The 21,649-nt window shown below is 37.8% G+C and overlaps 1 protein-coding gene across 4 annotated transcripts in view; it reads left to right on the plus strand.

Moving 5' to 3' along the window:
* SGCG (sarcoglycan gamma) overlaps positions 1–21,649 on the plus strand; it is a 137,332-nt gene that overhangs the window by 41,005 nt on the left and 74,678 nt on the right. The window lies entirely within an intron of this gene.

The raw sequence follows: 21,649 nt of genomic DNA on the forward strand, positions 1-21,649 counted from the left end.
GTGTAATATTAAGAAGCTAGCTTTTAGTACTTTTTAAATCTTTTACAGTATCATTACTGTACTTAGATATCTACTTTGTAGCAGTGAACCTGTGATGTTTGTAGTTCTTAATTTTTCTCAGTTTATTTTTCTCAGTTTATTTATCACGTTCCTCAGTTTATTTATCACATACCGAAAGTTAAATTTAGCAAAGAATTGATCCGTGCTTCTGCTGAACACTTCTTTTTGACTTGACAATGATGATAATAACAGTGATAATAACCTTCCATCTGAGGAACTGTTACCAAAATCAGTTCTAATTTCTGTGAAGTGTACTGGAATTAATAAGGAGCGTCCAGCTGTTTGTATACAGAACTCCTTTTACAAGTTTGTAATCTCCTTGAATTCAAATACATTTTCTCTTGGATAATTTCAGTGACTGAAAGAAAATTACTAACCAGGTATGAGGGGTCAGTGATTCATTATCAAATGATTTATTGGATGATACTTGGTCTCCACCTAGTTGGTGATCTCCACCAACAGGTGCTCGCACCGCATATTTTATCACGCATTAGAATGAGCACATATGTTCCTAGAAGAGGATATTGCCAAAGTGTAGGAATGTGATTTGACTGCATCAACACCAGTCAGCTAGGCTCCTTTTATAGCAATATGGGTGGTTTGACCATACCTATCTTAAATTGCATCTTACTTGAGGAGGAGATGAATCGTGTCCTAGAAGTGTCGGCCTCTCTGCATTGTCTGTGGAGGGGGTCGGGGTAAGTATGGCTGGTGTTGCCTGTGTTTGGTGAGATGAATTCTGCCTGTGTAGCCACATCCAAATCAGTAATCCGTGTGAGTGAACTACAGTAACTTTGTGCTATAGAGTTCTGAAAGTTTGCAATCAGTTAAGATTTTTGAAGTTTTGGTTGTGATGCATAGTCACAACTGATGCCACTTTGGCTGAGATGAATGTCCCTTTATCTTCTAAACAAACGTGATATTCATATATTAGATATAGACCTCTTTTTCCATTATGTAATGAAGAACAAATGGTCCTAGAATACCACCAAAGTGTAAGAAAACTACTGTGTGGAGTTAAATTAAAAATACAGGGATCTAAATTAAGCCCAGCATTAGAGGGAACCATTTAAAATATCTTTTTCTAAACCTTTACACTTTTGCTAATAATGTGCAACTTCTCCTGGTTGAAAACTCGGTGGTTAAAAGCAGGTTATATTTTAGTTCTTGTTCACAGTCGTAAGGATTTGGTAACAATATGAAGATACAATATTCATCCTTACTGTATAGGTTTGTAATTATACAGATGTGTGACTATACTTAGTGTTGAGAATACTCGTGCAAGAATGTATGTTTTAAGCTAAGGGAAAAGAGTTTTGGAGGAATAGTTAAAGAAATGGATGTAACGTATCACACGAACCCAAGCCTCTGTCAGAAGGCACAGAAAAGTTGGGTGTACGAAGATCCTCGCTTGAATAGCCTTGTGAAAGTTACTCCTTCCTGTGAAAAAAGTAATACCTTTTACATGAGATACAAGTCCCAAGTCCTGACCTCTTACAGTTTTTAATTATTTTCATGACTTGGAATTCAGTAAGCCAGATTTCTTTTGGACTTATTTCTCAAAGCTGGTTGTCTTAGATGTTTAACGAGCAGTGGCTGACGTTTTTCCATAACAGAGCCATTTACAGGGTCTTTCTCTCATACAGGTTTTCTGATATCTAATAAGGTCTTCTGGCCCATTGCAGTCTCTCAGTGGAGACATAAATGGAGTTTCTTCTTCTCTCTTCTGTCTTATTTTCAGAAAGTTTGTAGGAATGTAGTATTTCTGAGACCTCCACTTGTCTGTTGAATTTGGTTGAAATTGGCCAAGCTTTTGAGCTTAAAAGCTATTGTAGGAGGGAGGGAAATGAATGGGAGACAGACGATTTAGTGACATAGAGGTGGTTCCTTTTTTATTTATTAAACCAGGCTAAAAACGTCATGGCAGTTTGGATGACAGGTTAATTTAATATCCTGGTCAAATTTTCAGCTTGGGTAATGATATTCTCACTATTTAATTCATCTTTAACTTTGGCTACCTGGGCCCATCTTCTCATGAAACCTTTCTGTATATCTGCCAGAAGCTGTTAAACAGCTGCTGCATTTCATGCTGTGGTTGGTGGTGTTTCTGTGGTGGACAAAGTACTACTTCTGTATAAGAATGTGAAGAGGAAAATAAACTAAAGTACATCGATATTTTTAAAAATGGAGTATGGTATGTGCTAAGTGTTGGATATTGCTGGTATTAGCCATAAAACACATGGTTTTCACTAAAAGATGTTGATCTGTGTGTGTGCGTATGTATATCCTGAGGGTTGTCTGTAAGAATCACATATGTATGTGTATTTTCAGTAATGGAATGTAGACGTGGAATCCTCTTGCAGTAATGCCTGTTAAAACTCTTCAATTTTTCCTTATTTATTTGCTGTGTGGTCAGTGCTCTGAGGAGCAGAAGTCTTAGTACCTTGTCTTCGCCTCAGCTTTTTCCAGTAGTGCCAAGATGTAGATAATAAATTTTAGAAAGGCTTTTTTGCATCATTGGCTTATTAGTTATGGATACTAGCGGCTTTCAGAAGAGGCTGTCTGTGTAGCGTACATCAGCCTCTGCTTCACGTGCAAGTTTCACGGAGGTCCTACTTTGAATGTCAGAGCTGTTAGACCTGGCTCTGAGAAGCCTTCGGCCTCTGTCGGCGATGGCTGCTGATGGAAGGAGGCGGCTCTGCAAAGTTCCACTGCACCCAATTTCCTCAGGTTTGAGGAAAAGGAGATTGAAATAAGAAGCAACTAAAAAACATGTTCTAGTGACTGGAGACTGCTGAACGCAGAATAAAGTGGAAGTGGTTCTAAAAAATAAATGCGGTGGAATGAAACTGAGTCAGCAGAGCGCAGCAATGGCACTGGACCCTAACTGCAGACCAGGCTGCATTAGCGAGGCTGTGTCCGAAGCTCTGTTCCAGCCCAGCTTTGAACTGGAATAGAAGATCTGCAGAGGTCCACTGCAGCCTCATTTTTTCTGGGATTCTCAGAATTTGTTCAGAAAGATTTTCATGAATATTCCATTTATTGTTATTATTATTTACTACTGGTCTTGTTTACTCCCCTGGTTGTCTTACTAGCTGATCTAATGTGCAATGTTTCAGATTTCATGTCTGTTTTTGGTATGAGGAGGCATCACAGTTTACCACATAAGATGTCATGGGAGGTTGGTAGCTAGCAGTATTCTCAAGTCCCTGCATAAATATCCTATAAATCAGTAAGAGTTGACGGAATATTGACTTGAATTTTACTTGGAAATACAAGGAAGGAAATGGATGGATTCAGAGTTTAAAGCCAAAAAAGTAACAGTGAGTATTATTTTAATATCAGCATTCCCTGTGAGCTGAAAAGTCATAGGAGGATATTTGGGAGACTGGCAGAAAAGGTGGTAGTTATTGTTTGCTGGAGTGAAAGTTTTCATGGTAGGGATAAGGAAATGATAAGATAGATTTCAGTATGTGGAGGAGGAAGAGGTTAATTGAGGTTTGGCCTGAGTGCCAAACGAGAGAGAGGGTATGGTGAACACTCCCAAAAGTCAGCATGGGTGAGGCCGACGAGGCTGCATCAGGTTTGGTTCCTTCCACATGCCTGTAATAGTATCCTGATAAGCTTTGTACCTTCATATTACACCCCAAGGCTTCTAGCAAATATTCTGGTTCCACAAAAAGACGGTCGTATTTGAGGGCCAAAGAGGTGAAAGTTTGTCCAGAGCTAAGTGCCCAGAGCTAAGTTTTATCCAGTGTGGAGGGATGTAGTATAGAGTTTTATGGAGATGGAGCCAAACTTTCTGTAGGATGGGCAGCAAGACCAGGATAGGAGACGGTAGTCCTATGCTGCTCATGCTACTTTTCAGGCTGTTTTTCTAGTCTCAAAAAGATGTGATGAAGGGCCTATATGCCAAAAAATTTGTCTACTTTTTCAGTCCTACTGTTTGGTATAATAAAAGATATTTATTTTACCCACAAAACTTTTCTTCCTTGTAACATTCTACTTTTAGTTCTGTTGTGTTACACTAGGTATTTTCCATTTTAATGAAAGCACTGAAGCAGGCTTCTGAAAACTGTTAACTTGCTTAAATACAAAACTGTATTATGAAATAGTATATTCATTGACCATGATTTCATGAGTCATTCAATAATTATGTTCCATGCATGTGTGAAGATAATGCTTTCAAACAGAAATGCAGTTCTTATACACATGAAGTTGTATAAGACTTTACTAATGTATTTTCATAACAGAGAAGAAACAGTTTGTAAGCTACATACCACTGTTTGTGTTTATTTCAGTACCCCACATTCTTTTTGAATTGTATATTTAATTGAAATTCTGTTAGTAACAATTTTCAAGATCTGTGAAGAGTACTTGCTTTTTTACATTTAGATTTGTATTTTTTATTAATTTTGCTTTTAGTTAAACATCTGTTGAACTGATAGTGTTGTGATTCACACTTCACATCAGTAAATCAGCTATAATTGAAAGTTAATTTTATTAATAAATGCTCATTTCCATTTTGGACTAACTAATTTTATGAATAATTCTACTTTGAGATACAAGGATATATTATGTCATAAGAGATTTTGCTCTTGGTTTATTTTGCGATGCATACATACTTAACATGTACTTCTGGGTTTTGTTTATGCTTCATTTGTTTTTACAGCTAATTGAAAGATCGGCTATGTCTTTCCTATTTAATCCAAGAAGTGGCATACTGATCAAAACCTGTATTTATACATTTTGCTATCTTCTTCATCTGTGTTTCTTGCATTGCATTATTGCTTTGTCACGGTTGCTGAAGAATCTTAGAGCCGGTTGCTGCCTAAACAGTTGAAGTCAACATCACCAAAAAAGGCTTCTGTAGTCCATGGCTTTTGATGATTTCCTTATGTGTCTAATACCCATTTAAATTAATCTGGTTTTCCCCTGCTAAAGTAAAAATAAGTAACAAAGCTCTTATGACCAGGACTACAATGCAATAGAAGCACATGAGTTTGTGTTCATTGACATTTAAAATTAATCAGAAAAGGGCAGAGATTTAAAATATATAATGAGACACAGTGTACATAGGAAAGCATTTTGCTTCCCTTGGTACTGTAAAGGAAAGTGAATTTTGTATTTTTAGTTCAGTTTCATGTGACTTTTCAAAACGGGCACAATTGTGACTTTATAGATGCAAGGTCAAATTGTTCTTCTTTAACATTTTTTAAAACATATCCGTGATTAATCACTTGAATTAGGGAGGGAAGACATGAGGATTAATTTTCATCTCTAGCTTCTGCATCTAGTTCCATTCCGTGTTTCTTTGGTGTATTTTCACTACACTATTCAAAAAAAGCTTCACAGATTAGCAGTGTAACTCCATTTACTGTGTGAAATCATTTAGCAAGGCTAAATAAACAGCTTTTCAAGGTCCTCAGCCAACACACGAAAGCGCCACAGAAAGGAGTTATGTGTTTTGTAATTGTGCTGTACTGTGTGAACTGAAGTGTGCCTCTAAAGAGATAACAGCGTGCTGCCTGGAAGTAGCACTTTCGTAAAAGCAGCAGCAAGAACGGGAAAAAGAGAAAAGGTTATGCCGATGCATACGTCTTTATGTACTTAAATAGAGCTGTTTCTTTTTTGCTCTCAGGGAGAGTACCCCTTCCCAGCACTGAGGACATGAAACACTTTTTCTGAGAACAACATTGAGGATTGTGTTAAAGGACTTTTGCTAAAAGCTCTGTCCAAGCAGGACCTGCATTAGGAGCAGTATTTCTGTAAGACATATTTTGGCCTTGCGCGTAGTCATTGTTGTATGATAGAAAGGGTCCACTATCACGCATACAGAAAATAAAAAGGTATCTTTTTTAAAATAAAGTATTTTAAAATAGAAAAAGATGTAATAGCTTTTTTTAAAAGTGTCTTTTAAAGGTATCTACAATTATTCTTTGGCTGGTAGGCATGCACACAAGAGGATGGTAGCAGAGGTTCTCTCATGATTTGTCTCCATCAGAGGGATTGCTTTCATTTCCCTGACATTTGTAAAGAACTTCAAGCCTTTCAGTGTGTTAAACAACCCAAATGAAGATTATTTCCCCATTCCTCCCCCTGAGTTACATTGCGGTTCTGGCACGTCTGTCATCCTTCCCCTAAGTATATAAATAACCAGCAAAAAGATGACAAATGACAAAAAAGTTTTTTAAAAGTTTATGCCTACCAGTCTTTTGAGCTTCCTGGTGTTGTCTCCAGTGAAGGAAAATTGAAGGCCACAAAACCAATTCTTAGTTACATTTAATGGTCCTTAAGAAATGAAATTTTGTATACAGAAACCTTATCTTCACTGCAACTCAAAGCAACAAACTACCAGATCCTGTCTGCAAAGTTTAACTTTACTATCTAAAGTTAAAGTAAAACTTCATGGGGTTTCTTTTCTTAAGATACTGCACATTGATGATAAAGGAGTCGAAAGTAATTGAGAGGATTCAAGCAATCCATTAAAAAAAAAAAAAGTAATTGAGTGCAGCAATTTAAATTGCAATACAATCAGCATGGATGTATCCATTTTGTCAAGTACTCAAATAAACAACTTCTCTTAATGTCCATCGTACCCAGAGACATACAAACCACTCTAAAGTAGCCAGAATTCTATTTAATCACCCAGGTTAAAATTGTGACATTGTTTTTATTTCTCTTGTTATGAAGGAATATAATTTCACTTCAAATTAGTATGACTTTACTATTTTTATCTAGAGTGTACAATGAACAAAATAGAGAAAATCATGAACTTCGGCAGGTTAAATCTAAAAACAATACAAGTGGGCAAAAATATTTTAAGGAATATTTCTTTCAAACGTGAGAACCACCAAAACCTGCCAGGTCGTTTGTATGGTAAATGGATGATCAGACTGTAAAAAGAACAGTCAGAGAAGTGAAGGATGTAAGAAGTATGCAAAATGAATTATTTGCGTTTCAATCTTAAATGTGGGAGAAACCGGCACACTTTCTGTGCTAGAACACCGCTGTATGGGGTACTCATCAAAGGATCTATTCTAGATTAAAAGGATGATAGAACAAGCTTATCTATAGGGGACTTGTAGATAAAATGTATAGTAATATTTTAAAATCAGAAGGTATTCACGAAAGACCTCTAAAGAACTCAAGAATAAAATAAGTGAATAGTGATAAAAGGCCATCTCTGAAGACTGCAGAATCTGAGATTAATTTAGATTGGAAGAAAACTCTGGAAATCATCTAGTCCATCCTCCTACTGTACTTGATCAGCGAATCTGTAGCTGACTCCTAGCAGAACATCACTTGTCCTTTGATCTTTCCCATAAGCTCCTCAATGTCTCATTTTCCGTTTCAATGCAAAACTGTATGCGTTTGACTCAGCCCTTTGCATGCAGCGCAGCCCTCTTCCTCCTTGCCTTCCAGCCGTTCTTCCCTGAGTGCTTGTGTCCATCCATTGCAGCACTCCAGTCATGTGGGCTATCCAAATGTATTTCTGTAATTCCAGTGGGATCATTGCTCTGCAGCTGCGCATGAACTTCTAATTGCTCTTGTTTGTTTCCCATGCTGTGTTCGTTCATGTACAGACACTGGAGATAGGCCCTGCTCATGCTGCTTTTATAAAGAATGGGAAGGAACCATCTCCATCATGCTGTCCCCAGGATGCTTTGCTGCCCTGCCATACATTCACTTCTCTTAAGGGTACAGGAACCCTCTCCTGGTGTACCTAGTTTAAAGCCTTCCTCACTAAGTTAGCAAGGGTGCTCTTGCGCAATCGGTCAGAGGGATTCCATCTCTTCTCACTAGTTCTCACTCCTTAAAGAGGGTCCTATGGTCATAAAAGCCAAAACTCTGCCTCTGACACCAGCTACGTGGTAAGGTGTTAACATGCAGGGTATGTCCCCTCCTGTATATATGAACCTTTCACTTTCACTGGAAGGACTGAGGAGAAAACTAGCTGGCTCTTAACATCCTTTATCCCTCCCCCAGTTCTCCATAGTCACTCTTAATCTGTTCACCCTTAGCAGTATCATTGTTGCCCATGTGATGAGCAGCAGGGGCTGGATAAGCCTCAGAAGCCTCTGCAGTATCATAGAATGGGTCAGGTTGGAAGGGACCTTAAAGGTCGTGCCATGGGCAGGGACATCTTGCACTAGACCAGGTTGCTCAAAGGCCCATCCAACCTAGTCTTGAACACTTCCAGAGATGGAGCATCTACAATTACTCTGGGCAACCTGTTCCAGGGTCTCACCACCCTCATAGTGAAAAATTTCTTCCTAATATCTTGTCTAAATTTCCCTTCTTTCAGTTTAAAACTGTTACACCTCGTCCTATCACTACACTCTCATAAAAAGTCCCTCCTCATCCCTCCTATAGGACCCCTTTAGGTACTGGAAGGCCGCTATAAGGTCTCCGCGGAGCCTTCTCTTCTCCAGGCTGAACAACCCCAACTCTCTCAGCCTGTCTTCACAGGAGAGTTGCTCCAGCCCTCATCATTTTTGTGGCCCTCCGCTGGACCTGCTCCACCAGGTCCATGTCCTTGTTACGTTGGGGGCTCCAGAGCTGGACGCAGCTCCTATATCTGCTCACTCAGCAAGCAGCAGAACTCCCAAGACACCAAAATCAGGTCAGTGGATGGGTGCCTCTGTCTCCTGCTAAAGGAAGTCTCCAATGGCTATCACCTGCCAGTTACCTATGCATGTTGCCACTTTCCATCTTTTTTTTACTTCGCTGAAGGGCATTTCAAGACTGAATGGTTAGAAACGAAAATGGCAGATAAAAATCAGCCTAGGTAGATGTGAAGTTTTGCACATGGGGGGAACAAGGCCTTCAAAGGCAAAGTGATGGTATCTGAACTATTACAACTTCATAGTGAGATCCTGGGGTTATGATGGATTGAGAACACCAGTTTTCAGTTCCCACTAGTTGCCAGAAAATGAAACATTTGGAATTCATGGGGAAATGGTAGAGGCAATATTGTACAGCTCCATAATCTACCTGCCTTTTGAATCCCGTGTGCTGGTTTTATTCCTCCTCCAGCTCTGAACTGAGTAAGTTAAGAAGAAGGTAGTAAGTACAACCGAAGGAGTAGCACTGCTTTCGTACAAGGAGAACAACACAACCTAGAAAAGAAAAGACCAGTGACAGAGAGAAAAATATGATGGAGATCTGTAAGAAGGCTTCTGTTGTTTCATCAGTATCATCGTTTAGGTGTCTCATCAGAGAGAGGCTATTGAGCTAAATGGCCTTTGGTCTGCTCCAGTGTAGTCCCTTTTATGGTTTTAACCTCACATATAAGATAATAAACACAAAAAATGTACTTTGATTATTTGTGTAGGTCAATTTGTTATCAAATGGGGTCCACTGACTGAACAGGACAGAGTAACAGAAAGCAACTGAAACAAAATTGAAAAAAATATTTCTGAAATTTTTTAATTACATCAGTTATTAGGTTTCCTAATATTTTTTAATATATGATTTGTTTTATTATTTATCACATGTTCTGTTCTTGTAGGAAAAGTATGTGTTTTAAAATAAAACCTGTTTGTAAAAGCTATGTAAAATATTACCCTATTAATATTACCTATCAATATTTCTTTCTGGGTTGTGGGGTTTGGGTTTTTTAATAAATTAAACTGATGAAATTCTACTTACTGTAGAGTTACTGTGGAATTGCCCCATCTTTTGTGACTTTGCAGCTGAATTTGAGTATGATAAAATGGAGGCACAGAGGTCTTCAGAGTCATGAAGTTTTTTCAAATATCATGAGTTTCTTGTGAGGTAATGCCCTCATTAAAGGAAAACTTTGTCCTGGTACATTCTGTTGGCACGTGAATAGTATCTACTGGGTCAGAACACACAATTCAAGCTAGCTAGTACTGGGATCTTTTGCCCAGGAAATTTTTATAAAGGGCTTGGAGAGAGCAAAGGTGATGAGGTTACTGCATTGATGTGGATACTTGAGGAACAAAAGGTGCAAATCTGTATATAACTAAGCCTCATTACCTCTTCTGTTTGTAGTACAAATCATTAATGAAGCTTCCGCTGTTTCTTTGCTCTTTTTAAAGGACTTTTAGGCGCAACTGAAAGGAACAGCAAACACACCCGTTCTCTTTTTATTCCCTTTGCACCCTGTCACTAATTTCGGTTTCATCTTTGCTGCTGCTATAAGTGGTAAGCATAAACTGGGCTTCCTAGTTTGCTGTTTCCCGGCGTTCCTCCTAGATGAAACACTTACCTGCCAACACAAATTCTGAGTTTGTTTCAGAATATTATTGCTGTGATCATAAAAGGTGTACTGTCTGTTCAGGTACAACATCTGAACTGCTTCATGATCAGAGGTAGCGAGGACCAGTCCTTCAAGTCTTGTGGCCGTTTGTAACATCTAAGAATTCCTGTGTTGGATCACTCTGGGGTATCACGAGTCAGCTTCAGTAGGTGTTAAATTAATATTGGTTTATCAGGCACCACAGAGACAGAAACTCTGCTTTGCAGTACTTCCTAAATGACTCTCTGTGTACCTAGCCACACCTGAATCACTGTCTTAACGGTGATATATTATTTTTTTACTACAAGCATTTTAGCAAAATGTCCAGTGAAGGTAGGTGTGAACAGCTTCTTCAGCAGGAGGTGTGCAGGGTTAGATACATTCTAACATGCAGTTATCGTTGATGGTAAAAACTATCAAATTCTAGGAATAATATTTTTGGTGATTGATACTGCAGGTAGCTGACCTGATGCTTTACAGGAGCATTTGGAGGTGTGTTCATGCGGTCCACAGTATGCATTCAGTTCCTTTGTGGTTTTTTCTTTTGACTTGTATTTATTTGTGTATATTAATAATTTACATTTGGGTACTTGATATGCACCGAAGGTTTATATTTTATGTGCCTGAACAGAGATATCAAAAAGAAAATCCTAAAGGAGTTAACATCAGTGTTCCTCATTGAGGAGGTCTGGGAAATTCCTGTATGTGCCCCTGCTTTCTGGAGGATGACTCTGAAGAAATGTCCCAAATGAAAATATCAGTAGAAGATATTTTGGGACAAATCAATAAAATTAATAATTGTTCTGACACCAGGACCAGATAGTATTCACTCATGTTCAGAAGGAAAAAAATTCTTTGTGTGCCTTTCTGGTAAAAGAAGCAAGATAGCATCAGACGTGGCTTGAGCTTGAGTTTCTGCCCTAAGAGCTTTCAATATATTTAGGTATTGCTAACTGCATGATTCTGGCTTTGCTTAAATGATATATTCCCACTGTCCATTCTTCCAAGAGACAGAGTACGGAGTAGAATAGTGATGAGGAACACAAATAAATATTCAAATATTATGCAATTCCTGTTAATTTTTGTATGCAAACAGAAAGAATTTCAGCATCGTCAGTGTGAGTTGAATATCCCCAGGCAGATTATCCCTATCTTGATATTTTGAACAAATAAAAGACCAATAATGTCAGTTTAAGCCAAAATGTGACCTTCAGTCTGTTTATAAATGGTTATAAAGGGATTTTAAAGAAAGAGTCTCTTACGAATAAGTAAAATGTAAAGTAGGCAAACAGAGACCAGCAGCTGTTTGCAAGCAATTGGGGAAGAATGGTTTAAGTTACAGCCATTGAATAGGAGGATAACGTTCCATAAGCTTAGACTTCTGAAGGTATTGTGGACATTTTCCTAGTCCATTGTAATGCAATATGAAACAGTTTTACTTAAAGAACAAAGGCAATGTCTTAAAGGTACTTATTTTCTGTACTTTTCTCACAAGTGCTGTGGTTGTCTGGACTTGCCAATGCAATGTGATTGTAAATTCAAGTGAAAGAGATTTTCTCTATTTTTGAATATCTATCTATCTATCTATTTTTGAATGTCGGTTTTCTTAGGAGACAGGAGGACTGACTTGTGAGCTAATTTGTGTTCTTTGCGTAGAATATCTCATTGTGTGTCGTTCAGAAACTGCTAGCTGTTAGACTACAAGCTTCCCATTTGCTTCAGTGCTAGTTTTCTTGGGTTTAGTGTGTTCTGTTACAGAAAAAATACTGAAATTGTTTCTTCCATACTTAGATGCTTGAAGAGCTGACTTTTAAGAAATTGCATTCACTTATTAAGTAAACAATTCAATATCAAGTACTGTGGAACTGCAGAAGTAATAGACCATAGAGATCACAAGAGAACAGTTTGAACTCCGGTATTAGAAATATTATTAATGTATGAAGAAGCAGATAAATAAATAAAAAGCGTCACTATTTTTTATGTAATACTTTAACAGTTTACAAGACTTTGCAATGATAAACTGTATCCTAAGAAGCATCTTTTCATTAGAAGCATGTTCTAGTCCTTAGTTCATGCTGAATTACTTCTCCTTTTTATTCCTTTACTGCCATGAATGTTGACCATTTGAAAAATATTTTCCTTGAATTTTAATCCCTGTAGTTATTGAAATTCAGAATGCTTTCAAAAATGTTGGTAAATACTGAAATTAATCAGCTTCTTCTATTAAGTTGTGTTGACAGCTGCTAGTACTGGTATTAATTTGCATTATTGACTGACTTGGGTAGAGACACAGCAAGAAGTTGCTAAATCTTGGTCTGACTGAATATGTGTTTTTAATTGTCATGTTTAACTTCTGATTTCAACTGATCCTTATGTTGCCTGTTCTAATACTTTTCTTTAATAATAATTTGAAATTGGATGTCTGGGATAGATCACGTATTATAAGAACATTATTTATGTACTGTAGACAGTAACTATCACAGCCTTGTCTGGTAACTAAAACAGTTGTTGGATTTTGCAGATCTGAAATCAGACAGAATTCTGTAATTTGATGTTTTACTCAGATTTTTTTTCATCAAGTTACTTGCAAACTACCTTAAGAATTCAATGCCAGACTTTTTGAGTAAATTACTGTAATAGGGACTGAATAGAAAGGCCTTACCTTCTTCCGATGTAATGTGCATGTTTATTCTGAATAAGAGAATCATTTAGCTGTCACTGAATAAAAGAACTGAACAAAAACTACCTCTGGCAGATTATAGTAAAAGTTCTGTAAATTTGCCAGCCATCTCCTCTGCGTTTCTCTTCTTGGAGTGTCAGATAATACCTGGATGGCATTGTAAAGTTACATTACTTGTAAAAAATGACAACCTGAAGGGAAACCTTCCACTTTCACCTGAAGAAAAGCCCTTTGATACCTGCAAGGATTAAATGATCAGAATAAGAAAGCATATGGTATTCAGCTCTCAGTGGAATTTATAATCCTCTAAAGACTACCATTTTAAAAATGTATAGATGAAAAATTTATTAGATCTTCACAGCATCCCTTCATGTTTTAAGTTTGTTTTGCCTTTTTTAGTGAGTAAGCCCATTACACAGTAGACTAGATGCGCACTGTTCTTATTTTCCAGGACAGTATTTTTGTTAACTTTTAACGAGAGGAAGAGGGAGATTATGGTAGCCTTTCCATAAAGGCAAGATAGCTCTCAGCAATCCTTGCCTGAAATTGTTCCTTTCTTCCACCCATCTCAAGGCAGGTGCTGCAGGGCTCAAGCTAATCGTTTAAAGACTTGTCTGTATAAACGCAGGCAGTTAAACAGTTCCTCTTGACATTAAGGTTGGATTTAACCATGGTGTTACTCACTTATTCTTCCAGTCCGTTTAGTTTTCTTTCATTGCTTTTGTTTTGTAACTTCCATATCCAAATACATTGTTTATCAATTAAGAAGGGTGTTTATTATTGTGGGGGGTTTTAAGAGTCTGTGATGTATTATTTATCATTCAGGAATACATTGGAGGTTTTAATTATAGAAAATAGGCTTCTTAGCACTACCAGGAAAGATTTTTTAAACTGTAGCATTTTCTGCATCCATATTTCATTTGTATTTCCCCTCATACGTAAGAAAAAGGAATGCAAAAGTAATGGATAATCATCTCCTTATGATTCATTCGGGTGCTTGGAAGGCACTGCTAAGGTGCAGATCTGTACAATGCATCAACTAAAAGAATAACTGTATGTGAGTTGCTATGTTTAACTTTCAGGCCTCAATTTGTGGAGCAGGAATTCCTCAGGTAGTGACTAAGGACGTACCTTCATGGTGCTTCAGGCTTCCCTTCCCAGCATGAGCAATGGGAGTTGCCCTTCCCTCTTACCCTGCAAGCTGCGTCGCGCCATCCTTCTTCTTCAGCAGAAATCTTAATTCTTTCCTTCTTGACTTGCTCATCATTATGAGTAGGGGAGGGGACAAAATGCACCACGTCAGGGAGTGAAGGATGAAAGTTACAGCAGTGGAATTGACGGTTTTCATGTGCTCACCACCATCAGCGTTTGCATGACTTCTGAACCCATTGCATTTAACTACCCTAGACTACAAAATCTGAAAGCAGTTCCAAGCTTGCGGGTTCACTGGCGCTCACACTTGCAGTTGAGCTATTGCTGGATCCTGAGCTAAGGAGCTTTTTAGGATCTGGGCTTGACTGTTATCCTCAATTTGACTCCCATTGTCTCAATACACTACGGTAGGGTCCCTTGGGTTTCTTCCATCCTGAGCAAATACTTTAAGACAAGAATTCTTAATTTCAGTTTTCTAAAATTTGCTCCACTGATGACATCTAGCTTGACCTTCTTTCATGTGGGTGAACTATAAGCAGTATTTCCCCAAAATGTTATTAAAAGGAACCATGGAGTTGCAGACAAGTTGCAAAAGAGCATAAATCTCTGAAAGCTGCACGGGTAGAGAATTCGTGACTGGGAGGTGGTGACAGTGTGCAGTGGGTTCTGTAGCTGGGAAGTGAAGAAGCGTAGGTACCTGGATTCCTCCTCCTCCATTTAAGAGGAAGTGAAAGTTATACCAAGGAGTCCTCCAAGGCTTAACACGTATTACTGATACCAGAGTCCCCACTGTAGCATTTCTTCATGCTTAAATGTTACTGAGGGCTGGAATGATTTAATCTGATCTCAGCTCAATTTTCAAGACAATAGAAGCACCTTAAATTAAAATAGTCCCTTATTGGGAGGGGAGGAAGAAAGAGGAGGATGTCAGTAAAGTTCTGCATGTATTATCTTGTCTGATTTATTCATTTTTCCAACCTCGTAATTTCCTAGATACGCAGCTACTACGGTCAGTGTTCAAAGAAATGAGTTGCATCCCCGCAAAAAGGCAACTTTGGCAACTTTTAGTAGATAAACTAAGCAGCGTCTTGGGATAGAGAACAAACTTCATTAGTACAGTCCTGATGTTGAAGGAGGGAGAAGGAAAGACAATTTTAGGAGAGTGAAGGTCATGTTGAAGAAAATTTGAGTTGGTATACTAAACTGGAAATCACCATTTTCTCGTCTATATATATGTTAGTAACATTTAAGTAGAATGAAACTTTCTGCAGGTCCAGGTAATGTAATATATTTTTATGGCTGGAAGCAGAACTTCTCATTAAGCACAGAATCTTAGTCAAGTGAACGGGAATAAAATATCCCTCTATGACTGCAACAGAACCACGTTTTAAAGTCTGCTCCATACATAGCTGGCTAATTTATCTTTTTTCCCTCCTTTCTTACCAAATTCAGCTACTGCAGCTGGATTTCAGATCTGCAGCAGTCATATATCTAGAATTTTAACAAAGATGGAAGAAAGCAGCACATTTCTGGACTCTGAATGCAGTTATAGCACCAGTACCTCCAGCACTATATGCAAGGCAGAGGAAGCTGTATTCGGAAGTAGTTGCACCTGCTGTTCAGAAAGTAACTTGGATTTAAGTTGACTAACATTAGTGATAATTTACACCTAGTATCGGTATTTGGGAAACTTTATCAATTTGGCTGATTGATAGGTGAAGGAAGGCAGCAGGATTTTGTGGAAAGTCGCTGATTCAGTCAGCTAGACCCAGGAAAATGTGCAAGTCTGCAACCTTGAAATTGAGGGAACCACTAAGAAAACTAGTCTAGAAAACTAGCAGAGAGGTTCTGAAGGCAAAGCTTAGACTGAGATATCATAGAATCGTAGACTGGTTTGGGCGGGAAGGGACCTTAAAGCTCATCTCGTTCCAGCCCCCAGGGACATCTCTCGCTAGACCAGGTCACTCAAAGCCCCGTCCAGCCTGACCTTGAACACCTCAGGGATGGGGCATGGGTAGCTGAAGACCAGGATATCCATGGTAGCAATCTTTGAAATATTTTTACTACCACATGCAAGACCATGTGGAAAGAACCTATGAGTAAGGAAAGGGGCTCAAATTCATTAGGAGCTGGGAATATTTTTGAACTAGAGAGAACCAATAATAGGAATGACATCTTCATTCTAACAGAAATAGAACCAGGCACCTGACATTTTAAAAAGACTAGAACTTTTTAAGCTTAAGGTTGACGGAAAGCTGAATAGTGCAGAGGAGCACAATTGGAACTCATGAAGAGGGAAGTGATAAAAAATATACATCCCCAGCTACAGGATATAATAGAACCTGGCAGAAGGAGATGATGAACAAACAAAGTCTCAGTTAAATTGGGGGTAGAAGTCTGGGAAATAAAGGAAATTTATGCATGTTTCTATAACCTCAAAATAAGGTAGGAAAATTAAAATGCTTAGCTTTAAGGAAGCTAGGAACCAAATGAACCTCCATAATCATGTTGAAAAAGTAACAGAAGGAAGACAGTCAGTGGGTAACACCAAGGTAAAAACCTTTGGGAAAGACAGAGTAGGACATGCAAGTGGTGCCATGTGTTAGCAGACGTTTACTGTAAAGACAGATTGATAAAGCAGTCGTATCAACAACTCAGCAGTTACATCGACATGTTCATTGACTGAAATGTGCAATCTAAACATAATAATATTATTAATAGTATAAATATTATAGCTTATATTAAAGACTATAGTCCCAATGACGTGACCAGGGTGATTACGATGACTGTGCCTTGCTGTAGTGGATGAGAAACACTGAGAGGAAAATGCATTTTTTTTGTTTACCTTTTTTGGTATAAATGTCATAATTAGGTCCAACATTCAGACCATATTTTTAGATCACATAAATGACTGGTTTTAGGAGCAGTTTTTCAGGAAGCAGAGTAATTTCCTGACTTTATTCTGAGCAGTGTACAAGGTCTTTTTCATGTCGTTGTCAAGGAGTGTTTTGTAACATCGGCCATGTTGATGTTAAGAGTAAATATCTTTGGTGGAGTAACAAGAATTGAAGAATTTTAGTCATTGCTCTTAACTTAGAAAAGGGCATTATATAAAAAGAAAGCAGCCTGTGAAAAGAAAAAATTTTTTTGCATGTGACTATTTCAAAATATCCTATCACATGCTCAGGGTAAATACATATTTAAAAGACATGGCTAAACCAGTATAGCTAAAAAGCAGGACAAGAGAAGTTGTTAGAAGCAGGAAGGTATTCATAAAAACATGTTAGTTGTGTCAAACGGGGTAAAAAGGACAAAATTCCAATAGGCTAAATGCAGTGACAGTAGAAGAGTCCAAGCAGTATTTAAGAACTTGAAGAAAACCCATAAATATTTTTTTTAAATTGCATGTAAGGCTGCCATAGAGACTCTGGACAGTCAAAGTTTAGCAGGACTATTCAGAGACACTAAGGCTATTGAAGAAAGTAAATTCCTGATAATGTATGGTTGCAACTTTTTTTCCAACAATTCCAACAATTCTGATGTCAAAGTTAACCCTGTTTTGAGCAGGGAATAGGACTAGATGATCTCCGCAGGTCTCTTCCAACACTCATGTTTTGTGATTCTGTTATTCTGTTTCTGGGAAAACTGTTACATGATAAATCAAAGACGACCTCTCATCACCTCATGAACAATTGAACAGGGATACCCTCAGTCCATAGCAAACTCCTGTCTTCTGTCATACTGTACAGCACAAAAAAAGCAGATTAAGCAGTCTCCTTCTGCTTTGTCTATTTGTATTAGTTGAAAGCCTTAACTAAGAGTTTAAATTACTTATAATTCGAGTCATTTAGTTTATACCTAGCTTAATTATAAACATTTTGTTAAATGTGTGATTAAAGAAAAAGGACTCTAACAGAATTTAATCTATTCTGGCTTCTGTTTCATGTGGAAAAGATTTTTAAGTCCAGGGAAGAGAGAGAGAAACCTCACAGCAACCTGCAATAACTTCTGATCTGATATTGGCTGCGGTACATTATGTATCTTCCATTCTCCTGGTGGACTTACAGTCCTTAATGTAAATACTTAAATGGTCTTGACACCGTTATTGGATCTCGGCCTTTCACTGTTAAAACAATGGCTGTACAGACTGCTCTTTTCTCTCTTCTGAAAGGCTTACTTCTAAAATCTGTAGTAGTTGTGAGAGCTCCACGAGGTCTAGCCAGTAGCCTTGTGGACGAGACACTCACCTAGATGTGTGTCTCACCCGTGTCATCATCAAACCACTTCTACATCCGTTTTTCTAAGCTCTTCGTGTTCTTGAAAATATTTTTATTTTCTACCAAGACAGAGTAACGTACATGTTGGGGATATCAGGAAAGTAAATAATTGTGAGATTTAAATTTTTTTCCACATTACAGTACTTAAGGAAACTTAGCTGTAATGGTGACTGAATTTCAGAGAGGGGAGGTTCACTTTTGGTTTTAATTTAAAAGCATTTTACATGAAAGACATGGGATTTCTTATACCAGAAATTAGCTACTTTTTAAAATATTGATAAGGCATGCAAAAATTAGAAATAATTTACAAAAAAAAATGTCTAGTATTTTTGCTTGGCCTTTTGATTCTGAAGGAATCAAAAGACTTCTTTCTGATCTGATTAATGTTTTGGGAGTTGTGAAAGGAGGAAAAATAGATCAAGTTGAAAGACTGAAAACCAAGTTTTAAAAACATTTTTACTGTAAATGAGATTCAAAATTACACAGATATTAGACAAATAATAATTTTTAACATAGCATTTCATCCTCTGCTGTCAGTGACTACCTTGCAGTTATTGCACTGGTACTTAAAATGTGCAAAGCTATTAATTGAGACCATGTCATAGTTATTATGCAAATTTGCACTGCGGGGTATGCAAAAAGTTAACTAGGCCATACGAATTTGTTTGCCAGTTTCCACAAATTACGCTGCAGGAATCTAGCTCTGTTTAGCTGATGACACTAGTTTACAATTCAAACTGTAATATACTATATAATACACAAATCTCAGCAAAGCAAGGTTGGGCAAGATAAAATACAATACGTTGGAACAAGGGAGGATTGAAAAGAATTCAGAAATTTTCATCCAGTCATGAGAGTTTGAGTTTTCTCTGCCTTTCTGATTTTGTCTTGAAAGCTTTTCCATATAGATTCCAAAAGTTCGCCGCCTTTTCTTTTTTTTTTTTTCTTTTGCGTCAACTGTTTTTCCTTTGTCAGGAAAATATTCCAGCTGCACCTATTTCCCGCTTCGGTCCTCCACAGACACAAAAGTGTGCAAGCCTGAACGCCACCAAAGTGTGAAGTCTTAATGCACTTCTGATGTTCATACTATATAATAATACCCATCTAGCCCAATGCATCATATAAAACCAACATTATTGAACATAATGTTCCGTGAAGATACTGTATGCAGGTCGTAAAAATAGGTCTCACTTGCCTGAGTTGACAGGTTGTTTTATTTCAGTTTACAGTTTGTTTATAATGGCACAAGAATTTAGTTTAAATTATTAAAATGGTCTTTCTACTGAACTGTTTTAGTTTAGCGCCATCACCTCTTTCATCCCCACGCGTACTGTGAAATTTTCTTGCATGCGAATGAACATACTTCGCGTAAAGACAGAAGAGTAGGAGCACTGATGGCTGACGTTCCCTTTCAAAAGAAGGTGTACAGCATGAGCGTCAGGGGTGCAGATTTCTGCATGAAACCTCACCAGATCCTCTTAACTCTGGCGGGAAAAGGTTCTCTTGAGCGCCAAGCTTGTTGTGTCTTTCCTGAAAATCCCAACGCGGTTGGAAACGGTTCAAAAATATAAAATGCTAATAATTATATAATTATTACTGGAATTATAGTTGGTTATTAGCATTAAGCAACTAAGTAATTTTCTATTTAAATTATGCTTTGTGATAGTTTATTAGAATTAGTTCCTTTATGACAACATGATAAAGTACTTGAGTATACAGTTCTGACTACGCATTAAGGATAATTTTATTTAAGTTCAAGAAAAGAACATAGCCATTTATGAACAAAAACAGTGAAAATATTTTTACAACTGAAATAAACTGAGATTGCTTATTTTAATTGAAATAGTGTTCTGTCTTCAGTAATTCCTACAGATAAATAATTCTTGAAAATAATACGATTAAGAAGCTTCTACTCAGGCTTGCTTTCCCAAGCAGGCTTACCGATAAGTTTGCAAATTCCTTCTTCAAAACACAGCTGACTTAATTGAATGTTCCGCAGCTATCAGAATAGATTTTGAACTTGATGCCCAAAGTAGCCTATATCCAACAGTAACATTATTGATGGACAGTTTTTCAATATCTAGGTATTAGTATAAAAATCTCCTGAACCTTTGAATCATGCAAATCACAGAAGCCAGTCTCCAAGTCTTGCATGGAAAAGGTGGAATAGATCCAAGGAAACGTTCTGTCGTGGCTATTTTTAGAGGGCAGCTTTAGTAACACGGTGTAAAGAACACACGGCTCTTTCAGCGGCGGCTCACATGTATATTCCTATAAACATGAATTTCATGCATTACGTTCAACACTTACAAGTAATCCCTGAGCACATGAGAAAATCTCACATGGTCAAAATATCTGCAGCGTACAAGGAATTCACAAGTTATATCTATCATTTAAGATCTATGACAAATAGATATGGCAGTTAATTAGCATTCAGTACCTGTTTTAAATCGGCAAAGGGGCAAGATATAACTGGATAAAAATGGATCCCAGTAAAACAGACAATTACCACTGGAAGATGCTTTCAAATAGCAAACTACCGTGATAGAGCTCGATCCCAGTAACTATAGCCACATATACAAAAAATCCTTAAGGAGTATGCAAGCAGTTGACCTTAATCCTCTCTGACTTCTGATTGTCTGAGCCCTTGAGCAGGAACACCAGGAAATTCCACTTCCAATTAGCTAGAAGTTTTTTTATTATTATGGTGCTGCTGACATGATCCAAATAATACATGTTCTTATGGCCCATTGGAATGATGTCAGAATTTTCATTCTGAAACTGAACTGCCCTTTTATCTGCACTGTAGTTTGCCAGGACCTTTCTTACCCTCTGTAGTTTGTCACTGTGTGCTGCCTCCTTGTAAAATGTAAAGATAAGGGTTACCGAAGTCATTGTTCACTGTGCAAACTCCTTGCTTCTCCACCTAACTTCTGTACTTCCAGGTGTATAAGTAACCACTTCCTTCTTGGTATCTGTTTAGTGTGCTCCTACGCAACCAGCTTACAGTGTCACGGTTACTCTGTTTACAAATCACATTTTTCATCATTGTACTAAAGATCTGCTGTTTTCCTTCTAAGAGCCTGTCTTGAACCCCGGCAGACATTCACCAGCCAACTGTGAGATCTGCCTGTCTAAGGCTTTCCTTTCATCTCAGCTACCTAAAACAGCCCAGTTTCTCTCTGACTTCTCCGGACAGGTCTGAGATTATTC

The sequence above is a fragment of the Rissa tridactyla genome, chromosome 1 (genome assembly GCF_028500815.1).
Source record: "Rissa tridactyla isolate bRisTri1 chromosome 1, bRisTri1.patW.cur.20221130, whole genome shotgun sequence".
In the NCBI taxonomy this organism is placed as follows: domain Eukaryota; kingdom Metazoa; phylum Chordata; class Aves; order Charadriiformes; family Laridae; genus Rissa; species Rissa tridactyla.